The sequence below is a fragment of the Helianthus annuus genome, chromosome 8 (assembly GCF_002127325.2).
Source record: "Helianthus annuus cultivar XRQ/B chromosome 8, HanXRQr2.0-SUNRISE, whole genome shotgun sequence".
Taxonomy (NCBI): domain Eukaryota; kingdom Viridiplantae; phylum Streptophyta; class Magnoliopsida; order Asterales; family Asteraceae; genus Helianthus; species Helianthus annuus.
In genome coordinates, this window is record NC_035440.2 from 26,781,921 (window position 1) to 26,789,662 (window position 7,742).

The window sequence follows — 7,742 nt, forward strand, 5'->3', positions numbered from 1 at the left end:
TTCTTAACAAAGCAATGAATCAGTATAATCAATCCAGCAGTGAACAAGCAACAGCCATGAAGACACTTCAATGAGCTTTCATGACAAAGCAGAAAGTTGTCAACAATTACATTGAGAAGTGTGCTGTTCTGGAACAGAAACTGGAAACCCAAAGAATTGAAACAGAAAGAGTAAATAGGTTGTTAAAAAGTTACTCATGTACTTCTTATGTTATTGACATGATTTATCAAACAATGGAAGGCATGAAGGCGTTTGAAGAAGTTTTATCTGAAGAAAAGTTTTTTAAAGCAAAAGAAGAAACTGAAGTGAAAGACTCTGGTAAGAAACAAAGTGTTAGTTACAACAAGTGTCCACCCCCACTTGAAAATGGATATTCGCCACGAAATCCAAATTCTGAAAGAGTCGAAAAGGCAACCAACTTAGTGTGGGAGTCTGAACCGTCAGTTAATCTGCCAGAAAACATTGATGTCACTTATACTGCGTCTGACACTGATCAACAATCTCAATTGATGAAGAAAGTGGTGGATCATGTGTTAGATAAAGATGATATGGAGGAGTCCAAGTCAGAGTCAAAGTCTGAGTCCAGCACTCCTAGTCCAACAGTCAAAAAGGACAAACGAGTTTACAATAAAGAATTCTTGTTATCAAAATCTAATTTGAATGATGGAAAATTCAAAGTTGCATATACTTTGAATGATTCTGACAAATTATATTCTGATGAAGAATTTCCAATAAGAGGTATCAAAACTGAAATGATTAAAAAGGTTTTCAAACTAACAGAAATTAATATTTCTGAAATAAAAAATGAAAATCTTTCTAAAAAACCCAAGCCTTATACCTCAAGAGTTCAACAACGTTTAAACAAGAAAAAAAGTTACAGTTCTGGTTCAGGTTTTCAAAAGAAACCAAACCATAACGGTAATTTCAAAAAGAAGAGTTTAGGTTTTATTCCACCGGAAAATTATAAAAACGATAAAACTTATAAAACAAAAAATGTATTTGTTTCAGGAGCAAGCTCGGAAGAAGAGGAGAAAAGCTCATTCTGGAAGCAATCTAACAAAGAATTCCTTGTGAAGAAGCAAGAAGAAATTAAGAATGAAGCTGTTCAGATGAAAGAGACGAGAACCTGTTTTCAATGCAAAACAATTGGCCATATTGCCAGGAACTGTCCAAAGGCAATTCAATCAAAACAGGGAGTGTCTCTTAAAATGAAAGAAAAGATAGTTGAAAATGAATCACCAACCAAACCTTTTATAGTTTTCAAAGATTCAAAATTTGAGGTTGGTGAATGTTCAAAAAGGTTTTACAAGAGAAAAGCAAATCTTGACAACCAAAAATGGGTTGTTAAAAGATCTGATGATAGTTCTAGTGATGATTCTGATTCGACAAAATCAGAGGAGCTATCTTCTGGCGATGAATCTGATTCCACAAAGTCAGAGGAGTCACAAGTTGAGTCAAAATGTGAAAAACTAGTACCTCTAATGGATGATGAAAATTTTCCACCATTGAGGACTGAAAATTTTAAACAAAAAATTGGAAAAGTTGAGATTTCAAATAAATTCTTTTCTGAAAAGAAAGAATTTGATGTTGAAAAAGCCTTTAACCCCAAAGTGAAACATATTTTTGGAAAAATGATTGATGGGAAGGCAAAAGGGGTAAAGGAATTTTATGAGAAGAAGATGAAAGGAAAGAAACTGAGTGTTGATAACTCGGAGTCTCCCAAGGACTGTCAGGCTTGGGAGAATTTCTTTAAATGAAAAACCTAACTTGCCGGAGCTCCCAAGTTGGTAATCGTGGAGCAGGAATCGACATCTTTCTTGAGAAAATCACAACTGTGATATTTCGATTTACAAGTGGTATTTTCTTGAAATTGTCATACTTTATCTTTACAAGTGGTGGAGTGGTTAGCAAACCTATAAGAGGTTGAAAAAAGGTTTGTTCCTACAAGTGGTTAATCAAGGACATTAGGTTGTACTTGATTTAACTATCTTACAAGTGGTATGATCATTGGAAATTGTTTTTGTGATAAACCTACAAGTGGATGAAAACAAAGTGAAGAACTAAAACCCCTAACCTACAAGTGGTTTATGAAATCAACAAAACTTATTTTCCAGAAAAACCATTTTGATTAAAACAACTTAAGTATTTTGAAATCATAATGGGAAAATAGTTTGTTGTAAGGGGGAGTTCTGATTGTTTATGCCAAGTGGATGGCGAGTTGAAGCAATTCACATCAAGTTGTCATTTTACTTGCACAGTTTGTTTTCAATTTTTCTTTAAATGGTTTTGAATTTTAGGGGGAGTAAGAAATTTCAGAAAATCCAAAACCATTAGAAAATTTGAAAAAGCCAAAACATGATAAAATCAAAAATTGAGTTTTGTTGTGAAAAAGAGGAAATGATAGCACATCAGTGAACTATCACAACACGCTAAAGAATTGGAAAGTCAAATGTGATAAACGATCTCACTGCGGATATGCCAGTAGGTTTTTATACATTTAGTAGATTGTTTTCGAGATATAAACCTAAATATCAATTACTTACTTATCTTGTGGGGAACATCTCTCGGATATATGGGTAACCCCTGAAATCTTGTTTGAAAGATTTTCTATTTCTGACATACTAGGTCTTTGTGCGTGGTGATGTCTGGGGTATTATACCAGGACTTCTGATTTTGCGGAAGCAATAGCCTAATCCTCGTATAATAATTTGCTTAGCTTTAATCATAAAAGCCCACCCTCAGTACAAAAATGATGAAACATTGAAAAATGCTAATCATGTGCTGTTGAATAAAAGATCCCCAATCGGGACACGCCTAAAGACGAGCCATCATCTCTTTGTCTGAACGAAAGTTCTAACCTGAGCTCTCATGGTCTCGCAATTACCCATTTACAGATATCATTAGTGTACATTCACCTGTTAGACTGAATATAGAAGTCTAGATACGGGAGTATATTCTGAGGTGGAACACGCGAATAAGTTTAAGTGCATTAAAACACTAATCTCGTATCTCGAAACAGTTGAATTTTGTGTGAAAATTTAAGAGGATCAGTATACTGACAATCTAGGTGAATTGTTTAAAACTTAAAATGTTTAAAGCTTAACGGTGTTAGTGATTTGTCTCAGAAACTAATATGATCCTCTTACACAAACTCACAAAAATATTGTCTGTAAATATTTCTTTACTGTTTTCTGTTAAAAGCAAAAATCCAAAAAGATTTTAAGTGTGTTTTAGCATAAATTTTTGAAAAAACCAAAAAGATTTTATTTTATCTTATTTTCGACAACTGATGTTGGAGAGCTGATTTTCAAAATTCCAAGTGCTAAACATGACGACAATTGGTTTGGGAAAGTGTGTTTGAAATGAAAAATTGAATTTGAAAAGAAAATTGTTATTTCTTCAAGTGGTTCATCAGAGATTAACATTGTAAAATCATTTATTGATTGATTGATACCTGTAAGTGGTGTATAAATTTGTCAAATTTTAAATTTGTGAAATTTATTGTGAGGTAGAGGATGTGCAGGTGAGCCAGGTTTCAATCTTAGAATCTAAGCAGAGTGCGTGCCAGGTCACGATCCTGATCCCAGCTTATGGATAGGGGGAGTCTGTAGATGAAAAGAGCCAGGTTCTGATCTTGAAGATGTATTCATGCAAGCTGTTGATGCTGATGAATTTAAGGAATCAAGAGATATGATCAAGAGAATTAAAGTGAAGTAAGAGCCAGGTCGAGATCCTGGAGATGAAAAGAAGACAGAGATTGAGGATTTTTATATTGTCAGATACTTCGGGAGAAGTACGGGAAGACTGATAAAGACTGAAGATTGAAGACTCGACACTGAAGACTTCGTCAACATCCGAGGGGGAGTCTGTTGGTGCATACTTCTGTCGAATTCGTCTTGTATTAGAATAGATAGATCAGGGCACGTAGTACAAGAAAAATGTCAAAAAATGGGTTTGGAGGGTATTTCGCACGAAATGACATGTGTGTCATTTCGCACGAAATCAACTGGCTATTTCGTACGAAATAGTGATTTCGTGTGAAATTGATTTCGCATGGGCCATTTCGTATGAAATTACCATGCCTATAAATACTTGAGGTGCCTTGTCATTTGTAACTTTCCGGTTTCAGTACCGAACTGCTGCCGAAGTGTCTACTCGCTGTAAAACGTTGTTAAATCAATCAAAAGACAGTTTAAAGTGAATATCTAGCTGAATTGACTCAATACGTCTGTTTCCGCCTTTCGTATTGAGCAAAAACTCTTCTGATCGACTCATTCGGGTCAGAAAACGATCCTACAATGCTTAAGAGCGGTAAGTGGCACAGCGATTTTTGTGAATCCTTCGATGAATCGTCGATAATAGCCCACTAATCCGAGAAAATAACGGACTTCAGACAAGTTCTTTGGTGTAATCCAACTCTTAATGGCTTCAATCTTCGCGGGATCGACATGGATACCTTGACTATTTACGATGTGACCCAGAAACTGAACCTCCTCTAGCCAGAATTCACACTTGGAGAACTTGGCGTAGAGTTGATTCCCCTGGAGTAGCTCAAGAACTAAACGTAGATGTTGCGCGTGTTCGTCCTTCGACTTGGAATAGATCAAGTCATCGTCGATGAACACGATGATGAAACGGTCGAGATATGGTTTACACACGCGATTCATCAAATCCATAAAAACCACGGGTGCGTTGGTTAAACCAAAAGGCATAACAACGAACTCATAGTGGCCGTAACGTGTGCGAAAAGCGGTTTTGGGTATATCCTCCTCTTGAATGCGTAGCTGGTGGTAGCCTGAGCGTAGATCGATCTTTGAGAAACATGTAGCACCTTGTAGCTGATCAAACAAATCGTCAATGCGAGGCAGGGGATAGCGGTTCTTGATGGTTAGCTTATTCAATTCCCGATAGTCGATGCACATCCGAAACGACCCATCCTTCTTTTTGACGAAGAGGACTGGCGCGCCCCAAGGAGAGGTGCTCGGGCAAATGAAGCCTTTCTCAAGTAATTCCTGAAGCTGACTCGAGAGTTCACGCATTTCGGACGGAGCGAGTCGGTAAAGGAGCTTTGGCAACAGGGTTAGCTCCAGGAATGAGGTCGATACGAAAGTCGATATCACGACCTGGCGGAAGTCAAGGAAGATCATCAGGGAACACCTGAGGAAATTCACGGACCACAGGAATGTCTTTCACTTCTGTCTTTCTTTTCTTTTCCTTCTCCGCTACTACAATGTTAGCCAAGAAAGCTCTGTATTCCTTGCGGAGATACTTGCTAGATTGGACACATGACATGAGTTTGAGACCTTTCGAAGCAGTTTCACCATAAAAACATAATAATTCACCATTCGCGAGCAAGAATCGAATCATCTTATCGAAGCACACAACGTCAGCAAGGTTTTCGCGAAGAAAGTCCATGCCTACTATGACGTCAAAACTTCCGAGTTGCATCGGAATAAGGTCGATTGGGAAGATGTGATTGTTGAGCTCAAGAGTACAATCACGAAGAACAGAATTAACGGTGACAGTTCTTCCGATAGCGACTTCTACATCGAACGTCGAGGGGAGATGGGAGCACTTACGACTAAGGAGCTTCTCGAATTCAAATGACACAAAGCAGTTATCGGCTCCAGTATCAAACAAACATGAAGCATAAATACCATTCACAAGGAACGTACCATTGACCACGTTGTTATCAGCCTGGGCTTGGCGCACATTGATGTTGAAAGTTCTGGCGCGTGCGGCTTGTTGCTGCTGCTGTGGCTGTTGCTGCTGATGAGGTTGCTGCTGCTGGGGCTCTTGTTTCACAACCCTGTTTGGGCACATGTTCGCAAAGTGGTTGGGATCACCACATGCGAAGCAGACTCGGGCGTTGATCGCGGGTGCCTGAGCTGCGTGTTGGCCTTGCGGGGCTGGGAGCAGAGCTTGATAAGCAGTGGCTGGAGCTGGCGCTTGACGGGGAACAGTACGGCAGTTAGCAGTGAAGTGGCCGTATATATTGCAGTGAGCGCAGAAACGACAGGCAAGACCCACCGGGTGATGATAAGAGCATGTTGAACAAGCAGGGTGGTGGCCTGTGTATGCACGCTTTGCGGGCGGTGCATAAGTAACTGGTGTTGGATGGTGGTGCAACTGTTGCTGAGCCGGTACGGCTTGAAGTGGAGCAGCAGTGGTTGTGGCAGCACAGTTCTTGTTGCCGGAGCTGCTGTTGTTGTTCTTCTTCCTTCGGCGTGAGGACTTTAACGGTTGAGCGGCGACGGTTTCAACGGTTGGTGTGGTGGTAGCTTGATGCAGAGACTTTGAAGCTTTATCCCAAAAACTAGCTTTTACCCACTTGTCGTTAATCTCGGCGGCAAGCAGATAAGTTTCTTCGATCGTTGCCGTCTTCGCGACATGCACAAAATCTGCAACACAGTCGGGTAGAGCTCGGATGTACTTCTTGATTGCCATATCGGGTGTCTTCACTTGATCGGGACAGATGATGCTGAGCTGCTTAAAGCGAGCAGTCAAGGCAGCGTTGTCTCCATCTTTCTGCTTTATGTTCCAGAACTCGTCCTCCAGCTTTTGGCGTTCGTGGGGAGGGCAGAATTCGTCCAGCATGATGGCCTTCAACTCTTCCCAGGTCAGCTCATAAGCTGCATCATTCCCGCGTTTGTTTCTCTCGGCCGTCCACCAGTTTAATGCGCGGGACTGGAAGACGCCGGTAGCGTTTAGGGTTCGGAGATTTTCAGGACAACTGCTCTGGCGCAGAGTGACTTCGACGGAATCGAACCATTAAAACATAACCGTTGGGCCATCTTCTCCAGTGAATTCCTTTGGACCGCAAGCCTTGAACTGCTTGAAGCTGAAAGCAGTCTTGGTAGCAACTTTAGGAGCTTCGGTTCTGGACTCCTCATACGATTTGCTAACATTTTCGTAAATTTCACTCACGATCTGGGGCACAACCTTGGCTACTTGTTTAGCAAGGATGGCAGCAAGGCGTTTGTCCCTCTGTTCTTGGCGAGTGAGTCGTGGGTGACGAGGTCCAGATGATGGTCCAGTTGACATTGTCTACAACAGACATTGTCATAGGTCTCAGACACGTCATGAATCGAATCTCACCTCACAGGTTTAATACTTACTAAAGCTCAGTAACATGCATAATCACGTACGTACATAGGCACGAAATCACTGATTCACATAGAGACACATAAGCACATAAACACATAAGCACGTATCCACGTAGAGCACCAAGTCCTAGAGCACAGAAGCAAGCTATATTTTTCACGTATTCACCTTATCCTATTGCATACAGGCATATGAAGCAGTCAGAACACAGACACCTATCATTCAAAGTTCGCGCGTTCGAGAATAGCGATTGCGTTTAGCATAGCGATTAATATAGTATAAGCGTATAACATAGCATGAGGTCGTCCATAATTTAGTGATTTGTCAGCGGGATGTAGCGAGATCAGCGGAGGCAAGAGGTGTTAAATTGAAACCAGTGATATCTAACAAATAAGCACAAAATCACATAAAATCGACGAGTATCAGAGTCAGCAATTGCGAGCTCAGAATCGAAACACATAAAAATCGAGAAAATTGATTGTCTGCGGCTATTAGACATTGACTATCCAAAGTGATTCGACTATTCTCAAGGACTTGTCGTACACATTTTGACTTTCAGGATCGTGCTTCTGCCCGATTCTTGGGCATTCGGCACGCATCCCTTTAGCCATATTGTGTTTTCAGGTCGTTGGAGTCCG